This window comes from Mastigoproctus giganteus, chromosome 13, assembly GCF_048544385.1.
Source record: "Mastigoproctus giganteus isolate SK-2022 chromosome 13, ASM4854438v1, whole genome shotgun sequence".
Classification (NCBI taxonomy): domain Eukaryota; kingdom Metazoa; phylum Arthropoda; class Arachnida; order Uropygi; family Thelyphonidae; genus Mastigoproctus; species Mastigoproctus giganteus.
The window spans coordinates 39,633,358-39,645,384 of NC_143587.1; the positions used below are offsets into that span (position 1 = coordinate 39,633,358).

The 12,027-nt window shown below is 37.2% G+C and overlaps 1 protein-coding gene across 2 annotated transcripts in view; it reads right to left on the reverse strand.

The window, feature by feature from the left end:
- Ndae1 (Na[+]-driven anion exchanger 1) overlaps positions 1 to 12,027 on the reverse strand; it is a 490,785-nt gene that overhangs the window by 388,605 nt on the left and 90,153 nt on the right. The window contains exon 1 of one of the 2 annotated variants that reach the window (XM_090387777.1): positions 10,948 to 11,326. The exons of the other annotated variant lie outside the window; for it this stretch is intronic. The gene's annotated coding sequence lies outside the window, so the exon portion shown is untranslated. Of the gene's footprint in view, positions 1 to 10,947; positions 11,327 to 12,027 lie in introns of those variants that run through there. 2 annotated transcript variants of the gene reach the window in all.

Sequence of the window (12,027 nt, forward strand, 5' to 3'; positions counted from 1 at the left end):
ACTCTATGCTCGTTCCAGCAGCTCTACATCCTTCCTAAAATGAGGCCTACAGATCTGTATGCAGTGCTCAAGGTGTGGCCTGACCATTGCCTTATACAAAGGTATAATAATCACCTCCTTATCCCTGCTGACAAAAGCCACTTCTCAGCCCATCTGCCCAACTTTTCTAGATCCTGTTGCAGTAGTGTACTATCATTACTGACATTAACAACTCTGCCAACCTTTGTATTATCTGCAAACTTGGACATTAAGCTTGATATACCTTTATTAATATCACTGATAAATACAGAAAACAACGATGTCCCCCCCAACACCGAACCCTGGGGTACTCCACTAATAACATTAGTTCACGAAGAGCAGTGTGCATTGATTACAACTCTTCGTCTTCTCCAACTCAACCATCCCTTTATCCATAGCAGCATCTTGCCGTTAACGCCATAATGCTCCAATTTGTACAGCAGTCTTCCATGTACAACAGTATAAAAATATTTCCTGAAATCCAAATATATGATATCAAAATTATTTTTGCAGCTAGTTCCTTGGTGATCACATTGTAGTAACCAATCAAATTGTTCATACAAGATTTCTCCTTAACATTGCTTCTTTAACCAGCGACTCCATTATTTTCCCCGAAACAGTAATTACTCGTGTAACCTTTGTTACCCCTTTGTGAAATGGGGATACATTTCCACCTCTCCAGTCCATGGGGACCTCCCCTGAATCCAAGGATGCTCTAATAATTATGGCTAAGAGTTTGCTTACTTCCTTTACTGCCTCCCTTAATATAACTAGATAGATCCTATCCACGTGTCTTCCTTATGTTTAAGTTCAACAAGTTCTCTTCCACTTTGTTCTCAGTTGTTACAAAATCATTTAACTCCGTTTGAATTTGATAAACTTCTGGCCCCCACTTCCCTACAGAATTCCTCATGTGTGAATGTAGATGCAAAATACTCATTCAGTTTGTCAGCTATCTGAGCAGGATCATCAACAGTCGAACCATCGAAAGCAAGTGGACGAACCCTTCCTTCTAGAGTCTACATAAGTAAAGAAGTGTTTGCTGTTTTTCTTTACATCCTTTGCCAAAGATTTCTTTTAATTTGACTTCGCTTGCCTAACCTCCTTGATCACTTGATTACAGACTAGCTTATATCTGCCATAGGCTTCTGTGTCGCCTAACAATTTATATGCATTCCGTGCATTTTACCTCTCTGCCATGAGTCTCATTAGTTCATATAACATTCACTTAGGCCTAAACCTTAAACGGTATTTCTCAGGTGGAACAAAAAACCTAGTAGCTTTCAAGATTACATCCTTAAATGCTTCCATTTAGAATTTGCTGTTGGTAACATCATGTGTTTGTTGCACTATACAGAATTTAAAAACTGTCTGAGACCACCATAGTCACCTTTACGAAAGCAAAAACCCTCCTCTTTTGAAGATTAATTTGAAAATTACGTGTTTTTTTTCCAAAAATGGTTTTACCGATTTTGTTGACATTTTATATTTAGTTCTTCCTTAAATAGTTCAGAGTTAATTGCACCGCTGGCAGCCTTATGCTTAAGTCAGTACAGTAGCAGGAAGGTTTTTTTTTTTTTTTTTGGTAGTTGTTGGCGCATCGGCTTCTGTGGCCATAATGCACCTCCCAAGGTTTTTGCAGTACTTTGATCCAAGCCCGAGGCGGGATTCGAACCCGCGACCGTTGGGTTCCCAGGCAGGCACTTTACCCACCCGGCTAGCCCGGTCGGCTGCAGGAAGAAGGTAGCCACGATCTTATCAACCAGTCTTGAGTGAATATCCAAACAGAACTGAGGTGCAGCAGAATAATTGCCATGACGTGCAGCAGAATAATTCGGCAGTTTTTGATTTTAATGAGCTCAGAAACCTAAATGAACGAGTGTAAGAAACAAAAAACGAATGTAAGAACATTAAATATTGAGTGACAGAAGAACACGGAAAGCTGAACTAAGTTCAGCTCTGTGTTCTTCTATCACTCAATATTTAATGTTGATGAGGCTCCAAAATTCCATTTTGCTTTGGGCCTCATCAAGGTATAACGCACCACTGGTAAGAAGCCCCTATTATATTACTGGCTCGACGGGATTGGAACAAGACTTTTCTACACAGTGTGAAAGATTATGACTATTGTCATAATCTATCGTCTAAATATTGTCATATACACCTTTTGGCATCTCTCATATTGTGTGATTATCTTCACAACTGGGTCGTCATGTCTGCAATACCAGGGTACCTGCCCACCCACTGATGATAGGGCAATAGCCTTGAAACATGTCTGGGTGGTGGTACTCGCTGGGTCGTCATGTCTGCAATACCAGGGTACCTTCCCACCCACCGATGATAGGCCAATAGCCTTGAAACATGTCTGGGTGGTGGTACAGTAACAATAGTCTTCTCTATTAGTGAAGCGTTACTTATTCGAGGTAGTGCAATATCATGTTAACTCGTCGTGAAGGCAGAGCACAATATGAGAAAGAGCAAATGATGCCTACAACTACTTTGTAGTTTCTTAAGAGTTGTCTATTGTGTATCTACACACCGATATTATATAGATATTAAACTCTTAATGTATTATGCCTTGTGCATTTAGTTATTTTAGATAATTTTATTGAACAGCTTGTCAGTAGTAAGACGCTTGTTTTTCACAGCAACTACTGAGACAAAAATTAGACAAGCTAAATGTATAATACCATAGGAAGGTGCCCTTTCAGCACTACCTTCACAACGATTTTTGTTACGTTTTTAAAGACATGACTCCACCACCCCTTTATTATACTTATCAAAAGCAGCCTGGGCGCAAAAAGAGATTTTGTTGAGAGAGAAGTCATGTCTGCCAGCACAGAATCTGTATGGTGACTTACTTGGAAGCAAAGGTATAGTGAGACTGCGAGTAATCTACAAACCAGAGGATTGTGAAGTGAAGAGTACATGTAGACGGAATGGACAAGAAAGTGTAAATGTCTATTATGGGCGACTTCAACCTTGCCTTAATTGACTGGAATAAGTGCAATGGAAACTCACCATGGGAAACCAAATTCTTAAATAAACAAGATAATTATTTTTACCAGCTTGTTAGATAAAATACTACGTGTGATATCAGATGATACCCTGTGATATCATCTGATATCACAGGGCTTACCCTGTAATATCACTTATTATCACTACCTGCCAGTGGTAGAGGAACTACTGGCAGGTAGTAATAATGCAGTTGTTCGTTGAAAGATGTTGCACTAATTAAAAAAGGTACGGATTTTAATCTCAGAAAAGGGGACTATGACAGTTTAAGGCGTTACATAGCATCTATTAATTGGGCAGAGTGCAGCGGTAGGTTATATATTAGAATTATGGAATATCCTCAAAAGCAATAATCCCGGAACCATGAACGCATAACACCATTATAAAAATACAGCAAGAGAATGTTGTTGTTGTAGGGTTTTACGAGCATCAGCGACTAAGGCCATATTACTCAGTGGACGAAAAACCCTAATTTCCAGGAGAAAAAAAAACCATGCTACCTCGCCTGAGACTAACTAACTCAGCCACGTTGTGAAAAAGGCTCATAAAATTACTCCCATCATCGACGGAACTCGAACTCATGTCTTTTCCACCGGGTGTGGGAGGGCGGCGATCCTACCGACTATGCTACCCACGAGGGCACAGCACAAGGAAGATGCCGAGATGAAAGAATACGGGGCTGGCCCGTCTAATAAAGAAAAAGATAGCATGGGAAAGTAACAGAGCGAGGAAAAGTACTGAAGCCTACAACGGCTATAAGTTGATCTGTAATAGTGCCACAGATAAAGTTAGATAGACCAAGGCGAAGTATAAGAAAGTACGACTAAAAGAGCCGTGAATGGGTCCAAGGGTATACGCCGTTTACCCTCTGGATTTTTTCAGATTAATAGCGTATAGCTTTTGGTTTTTGAAGAAAGACTTGAACAAACAAATATTATTAAAATATTTACCGAAAATTAAAAAATAAATTTATTGGAATTTGATTCGAAGGCAACACTTAGTTTTATTATTTTTAATATATGCCGTATATATTAAGTAAGTAAATATGCCGTGTGTGTATACACACGTTGTATATACCGTAAACCCTCTTAGAATTCAATCAATAAGCCCAGTATACTCTCTGCATACGTAACATTCAAAGTATACCTTCTGCTAAATTTACCTCTACACACTGCCAAGGGGTTTTTCATGTATGTGAATACAAAGAAAACGAATCACATCGGACCCTAATACACTGGGTGTGAGATGTCTCAAATAACCATAACTCAGCTGATACATTGAATAGGTACTTTCGAGGAAAACTTTCAAGCCTAAAGACAAGAAAGGCTTCTGGAGCTGACAGCATATACCCAGTAATTTTTATGGAGAGTGTGTATTGGACCATTGAGGTTATTATTAACTACAGCCGGTTAGTCTGAATTCATTGGTAGAGAGAATCTTGGAGTGCAAATCCAGGGACATTTAGATAGAAATGGTTTCTGGACACACACAATATGGTTTTGTCAAGGGCAAATCATGTTTAACTAAACTGATAAACTATTTTAACACAGCATGAGCTGTATGTAGAGAACAATTGCAATAAAGTCTATTTGGATTTTAACATGGCATTTGAGTCAGTCTCCATGAGAGGTTACTGTATAAACAGGAACATGCTGGAATTAATGAAAAGATTCTAAGATGGATCGCAGGGTGGCTACAGGGCAAAAGATTGTGATTAATGGATATTCTTCAGATTGATGTAATGCCGGAAATGGATTCGCCCAAAGGTCAGTTCTTGGAGGATTTGTTTCTGATTTTCATGAACGACATGGGATAGAGGGCTTAGTATCAAAATTCGCAGTTGACGTAAAGATTGGGAGAGTCGTTAATGATCAGTGCCAAGCAGGATGATTTGAACAAGCTTCCAGAATAGTCAGAAAAAAATGGGAACTATGTTTCAATGCATTAAAATGCAAGGTGAGGAACAGAAACTCCAAATTAACTTATGTAATTGAGGAGAAGGGGATTTGAATAAAAACAGTAGAGGAAGAAATGGATCTGGCGGTTACGAGGCGAGAAGATATGAAGTTCTCTTAGCAGTGTAAACAACGAGCAGCCAGGAAAGCCCATGGTGTCGCAAATCGATGATTTTTTCGAACAATATCTTGTAGAGGTAAGGAGGTTAAAAGTTGATTGTATAAGGCAATTGTAACACCGCATTTACAATACTATGTTCAAGTATGAAGACGTCATCTGAAAAAAAAGACATGAGCTTCTTGAAAGGGTTCAAAGACGGGCACTCGTATGGTGAGAATCAGCAAAAAGGAGCGTATGAGGCAAAACTCTGATTATATTTAGCTACAAATATTGGCAGCCAAGTTATGTAGCTAAGGATTTCCGCCAGACATTGGGCGGAAATCCTTAGGTGATTTTGGATGATTAAATTTAGGAATGGGTTTAATGATGTAAGTTTTCCAAATCGATGGCGGAGGCCATCGAGTTGACATTGACATTTGTCACATTTATTAGTTGGTGTTTTCAGATCGCAACGTTGTTCATCATGGTTGGGGGCCCAAGTGCTTAATTAGGTAGGGGAAACACGCTCTTCATCTTTCTCATGAAAGAAAGGTTAATCCAGTCTTTGAAGAGTTTACTATCCATGTCAGATTGGTTTCTATGCCGTGGAAGTATTCTGCAGGATTGTGTGACTACATTTTCTATTTATACTACGGGACGACTAACGGGTCAGAGGAGTTTACAAGATATATAGAGAATACAAGAAACAGCACCGGATTATAAAAACACAATCCAAATATTGATCATATGATAATCAAAAACCATACATAAATACTAGCGATATACTGCAACCAATATGCCGATAATTACAATAAATCAATATATCGAAAATTTATTTATTATACTGTTTTAAGTTCTTGACTGATCGACAAGGTCTTTTAATTGCTTCTGAGAATGTACGCACTGACTGGTTCTAAAGTGTTAATCGCAAATTTGAACTCAGTTTGAGCGTGCAGGGCGGCCATTAAACGTTTAGTGCCTCTGGAGAAACCCAGTGGGCAAAGTCTCCAAGAGATTTCTCTTCTATTGGTCATCCTAATTCTTGCCTCGATGCTTAATATCTACCCTTTATAGATATACATCATCGTTTTATTTTGAAGACAGTGTTTCAGTAGATGTAACGTCATTACAGAAGTGCCTACCAAAGTTTTTTTTTTTTTTTTTTTTAAGTAATTAAACTCTAAGAAATGTTTTACATGCAGTAAATCGCTTCACTGCAGCCCAGCTTCATTTTTATTACGGCATGACGTCGTAAATTGTAATCTAAAAATGTAGAAAGCCATTATAATTACAGCATATAAGTTAAAACTAGAAGCCAAGTTTTATTCGAAATTATTACATAATACATTTAGATTGCAACCGTTCCCATAACGGACAATCATGTAATTTATTCACAGCGCTCGAAATGGGAAAAGTTTACGAAAAGGAACGCTCGTTAAGAAAATACTATCTTATTTTTAATAATCAAGTATACAAGAGCGGATGGGAATCCGATTGGTGCAAGCCATCAATTAAAAAAAAAGATGACTTTGCACCTACGTACATGTTCTTTAACCTTGCTTCCCTTTATTTTGAAAGCGAATTAAGTCATCAGTTTCACGAATGACAGTGAGCAACACGTCATTATCATACTGAATTCTAATTAAAAACTGTTCAGAAAGAGTGGTGCAAGTCATTGTCAGGTTATTGTTCACATAGTGAAAGCAGCAGTTGTGATTGAGAAATCAGTAATCAAAATTACTGTAATTATTTTCCAGAAGCAATTTTAAAACTTTTAAAGGCAGCCGAGTAGTCAAGACTGCGTTATTGGCAAAAACGGTTAATAATTTAGTGATTGTAAAAATAATTAATTTTAAACTGCTCTGCCTAGCAGTGGTCGTGCGGGTAACACGAGCATTTTTTAACGGCTGCCCAAAACATGTGATGAACAGAAAGAGCACGTTAAGTACAGGGGCTTGAGTGACCGTGGTTCACATCGGCATAACTACTAAATACGATGTTGTTATTGTATTCTCTCTACCTTGCGAATTCCTTTAGCCTTATCTGATGGTTCCGAAGAATAAAAAGAAATTCATTTTATTTAGATCGCACTTAAATTAATACCAAGGAATCTTTTTGGATAACCTTGAGGTTAATAATATAATTCTTTCAAGTGTAGTTTTATTACTGTGGGCACCTATATACAAAAATTATTAAAATAAAGAACATGGCATCAGCTCGTCAGAAGAAATAAGTTCATTATCTGTAGAATGCAATCTGGATGGGGGAAAAACGAAAATTTTGTCAAAATTTGGTTGAAAATCAGTGGCGAAACTGGCGCTCCCGATCTGATCTTTAACAAGCATACCAATTCAGACATTGATCCCAGCCCCAAGTGTTGGACGTGGCAGTAAGGTAGTTTCGCCGCTGAAAAAAGAAAAATCGTCCTTTCGAAATTCTACATAAAAAAGAACCTTTAAAATTTTATGGATTTTAAAATTCTGAATTTAAAAGAAAGATTTGGTTAGCTTTTTAGTCTACATGCTAAGGAAATCAAGTTAATAAATTTCAGATGCTTCTATTTCAAAAGATGAAAAGGTGCTGAGACAAGACGAGAATATTCTTGAAAATCATAAAATCAAACATGAAATTCCTTCTGCGCAACTCTAAACTCTCACAAAATCTTTCGTGAGGAATTGCGCTGCTCCCTTCTTTTTACTCTTGCAACAAGAGAATTGGAACAGGTTTCCATCGTTCAACTTCAACAGAGTGAAAAACTGATGGTGTGTGTGTTTTTTTTTTTTTTTTACAGTAAAAAGTGAAGTCACAAATGTCTTCAATTGTCGTGATTGCACGGCCATGGTGGGGTGGGATCGTGGCATGTCCACTGCAACATGATATGCATGAGGAAAGATGGTGCACTTAGTTAAGTTCACTATATCAGGAGGTAGGTATGCTTTTTGGTATAGCAGAAAACTGTCTTATTTCGAGTAATGTTAGGGAATAAGTTGCCAAAAACTGCAGTTGAACGTAATACTAGCGTGAAAGATATAATTCATGGCGAAGTTGCAAGAAGAGGAAATCGTTGAAATAAGTTTTTTTTTTTTTTTTTTAAGGAATGCACTACAGGCTAAATGAAATCACATGTGAGTCGTAGGTTATTATTTTATTTTTATTTATTATTTTTTTTACTGATATATATATATATATATATATATATATATATATATATATATATATATATATATATATATATATATATATATATAAAAAATATGTATGTGTATATATATATATATATATATATATATATATATTTTTTTTTTTTTTTTTTTTTTGTCGCATAACCTGAGACCTTATGCGTCCCATCTACTGGAACTGGCCCACCTCCCTGTGGTGTGGACGAGTATCTAGAAGCAGCCTTATTTGGTGATAGCTGCTTCTAGGTAGCCAAGAAGTCAGCATAAAACACAACATGCATTAACTACACGAACATTACACTATTACACGCTGGCCTGTTTTGCAGTTTGTTCAACTTAAAAGAAACGAGGTGGATTTGAACGGACGTTCTAGGAGCCACCCTACCTACACACACATGTCCACATGCGAGTCGTAGGTTGCCGACCCCTGGTATTCGTACAGTCGTAGGTTGCTGACCTGAAGTATTCGTACAGTGGAAAACATTTACCGACACTAAATACGACGCTTCATTTCCATCTGTCTCTGTAGGAATCGAAAGGTAACCATAGTATTAATTTAATAAAACCAGAAGAGACTGGGAAAAGGAACGTACTGAAATATCGTCGAGACTCAAAATGGTAGGGGGGGGGAGGCTTTTTTTTTTTTTTTTTTTTTTGAAAAACAAAGGAAGAGGAATGCCTTTATATGGATAATTTTATCCTGGATTTAGTAAGAAATTGTTCGGCAGTTATTAACATTCACGAGGTAGAGATTACTGTAAAAGCTCGAACATGTCGTGATCACCAGTAAGAATAAAATGGATCACAGGGTGGCTGCAGGACAGAAAGCTATGATTTATAGTTATTACTCTTCTAATCGGTCTAACATTAGAAATGGAGTCCCCAACGGATCTGTTCTGGCACCACTATTGTTTCCGATTTTCATAAATGATATTGATGAAGAAATAGAATGAGTGACGTTAAAATTTGCAGGTGCGAAGACTGGAAGAGTAGTTAACGAGCAGCGCTCCAAAGATGACTTGGATAGGATTCATGAATGGCCAGTAAAGCGGCAGTTATGTTTCAACTTAGGAAACAGCAACTCCAAAATGAATGACATATTACAGATGCCTCAGAAGAACCGAAACGTATATTAAAAGTGTGTATATTTTACCTGTCCATTCTTAGCTCATTGAAAGATTGCAAGTTTTACAATAATCACTGCACCATTTCCACTCTTATTCCTCGTTCACTTATGTTGTTCTGTTTTGTTATTTAATAAATATTCTGAAATTATCCACTCTTATTCCTCGTTCACTTATGTTGTTCTGTTTTGTTATTTAATAAATATTCTGAAATTAAGTGTTTTTTTTTTTTTTTTTTTCTGTGGATTACAAAAACGCGATAAGTTTTCATCCATTCATACACGATAACAGAGCACAAATTCTTAAAAAAATTTAAAAAAAACTAATGATTTAGTTTTAAAAAAGGTAAAAAGTTTTATAGGGATAATTTCATTACCAGTTTAGTGAAAGGTTATTCAAAAGTTATTAACATTTACCAAGAAGCGATAGAATCTTTAAATACATACAGTGATTTCAACAACTTTTGCTTTCACTAATTCAAAATTTATTAATAAGTATGTATATTTTAATAGGCAATAAATGAAGTTCCAACCTTTATCATACGCAACAATAAATGTTTCTTATGATTCCTATTTTAAATAGTAGAAAAAAAATCGCATTTAAATAAACGTTACTATATACAAGGTTAGTGCAAAATTCATTTATTTCTGACCCAACTGAAATTTGAAACAAACCGAAATTTCTTTACTAGGTATTACTATAACTATATTTACATTTTATATGTAGCATTTGTATATGACTATATAAATGCTACAATAGCGAATCAGAAGTAAAAGGGAATCACCAAGAAAGAAGAATGATGATATCCAGCTCAGGACCCTGGATGTGCCAAACCCATACTCACCAGATGTGATCCCCTATTTGTGAACTTTAAAATACAAGTAATTTTCTATATTCTACTTCTTTTGCCCTACAATTTTTCAAAATACTGCTGCGTAAAACTGAAGTTTTCACATACGATGAAAAAGGAATGTATGGATATATGTAATGGAACAAACTTGCATATATAATATGTAATACCAAGATGAATAATTAGGTATCAAGCAAAGGTGGGTAAGGGGGAAGACTGATCGAAAAGTCCATAACCCAGTGACCTACATAATCCTCTGGTAAGCATACTAGTCAATCATTATCGAACTAGGTATCATCACGTAGGTTTTACTTGACTTTACTTCGGAGTACTGGAGCGAGAGAGAAAGAGGGGAAAAATCGAAGCTTATGGCCCAGACGTGCTAAAAATATTCCCAACCGACACAAGTTCTCATCATACACATGCGAGGGTGAAGCAGTGAAGGACACCTTCAGGGTAAGTCCACACAATACAATGGAGTTTCTTCATCCACTCTGTAATCTTTCCCCATCTCCTTTCCAGACAGCTTACTTTAACTTATAATTACACTACTTAAATAAGACTCACAAAATCATACAGCGATTGGGGGAAAAAATGGAACTCGACAAGAACATCAAATGCCAATTTTGTTTATAATACCGTGGTTTGCGTTAAGTTTGAGAACACCTAGAAATCCAAACAGTTATTGAATAAAACGAATACTCACTGTACAGGACGAGGAAATGTATAATAAATACGCTTGGAACATTACAATAATGGAAGTCGATATTTCCAATTCTGAAGTTGTAGCATGTTCAGTCGTATCCAAATGTCTGGTTTTTGGTCACATAACCATAATATATAAATTGATATTCCCACTGGTTTATCCACCTCCAGTAACTGTAAGGCACTATCTTAACACGACACAGTATGGAAACAAGTACTCTTCTGTAAGGTAACAGGTCCTCACTGTCACTTGTTACCTCCCCAAAGACATTACTGAATTAAACAAGAAAACCCACAGGTCAAGGTTTTTAAAGAGTTCATCACAATTTGAAACCCTGCCAGCTGTACACTGAAGATGCCAGCGTTCCTGCCGTAGGTATCCTACGACGCCGGCAAGTGATGCTTAGAGAGTAACGGCACTAATTCCAGCGCTACTGAGGGCGCATGCGCCTGTCGAGAGAATAAACGTACGGGCTACTCCACTGCAGTGCTTACCAAGCCAAGTAGCTCCGTCCAGCGTTTAGCGACGTTACTATCGACTGGTGCGTTGCCAGCATCACGTGATCCTAGCGCCATTTACGTCATTACATCCTTCCAAAACTGGGATCGAGGTTACGTTAAGCGGAATACGGTTGCCCAAACTACTCAGTCCATCGTAAGCAGCTGACGCCACTGTGATGTCAGCGGCGTAACACGTAACATCTGTAGCGTATGCTCCCCGAAGTCAGAACAAATGAGTGAGTATAACAGAAATACGTTGAAAGAATCCCGTGTTTATGGCGCGTTTCTAAGAACCGTTTGAAAATAATTACGGAAAAGAAACTATCATTCTAACTTTACTATACAAGTCATCGTTGTTAATCGACGAATATGTTAAACAATAATAATCACATATGACTCATGAAATCTCCTCTAAAATTCGTATGTTAATTTCAGTATGACTGCACAGGATATCCGGTTGCCTTTCGGATGTGCGTGTGAACTTAAAAGAACGCTACGCGCAATTTCTTTTCGCTTTGCAACCATGTAAGAATATCGCTTGACAATCGAGAAGTGTATGAATGATTTCTTTATTTCATGC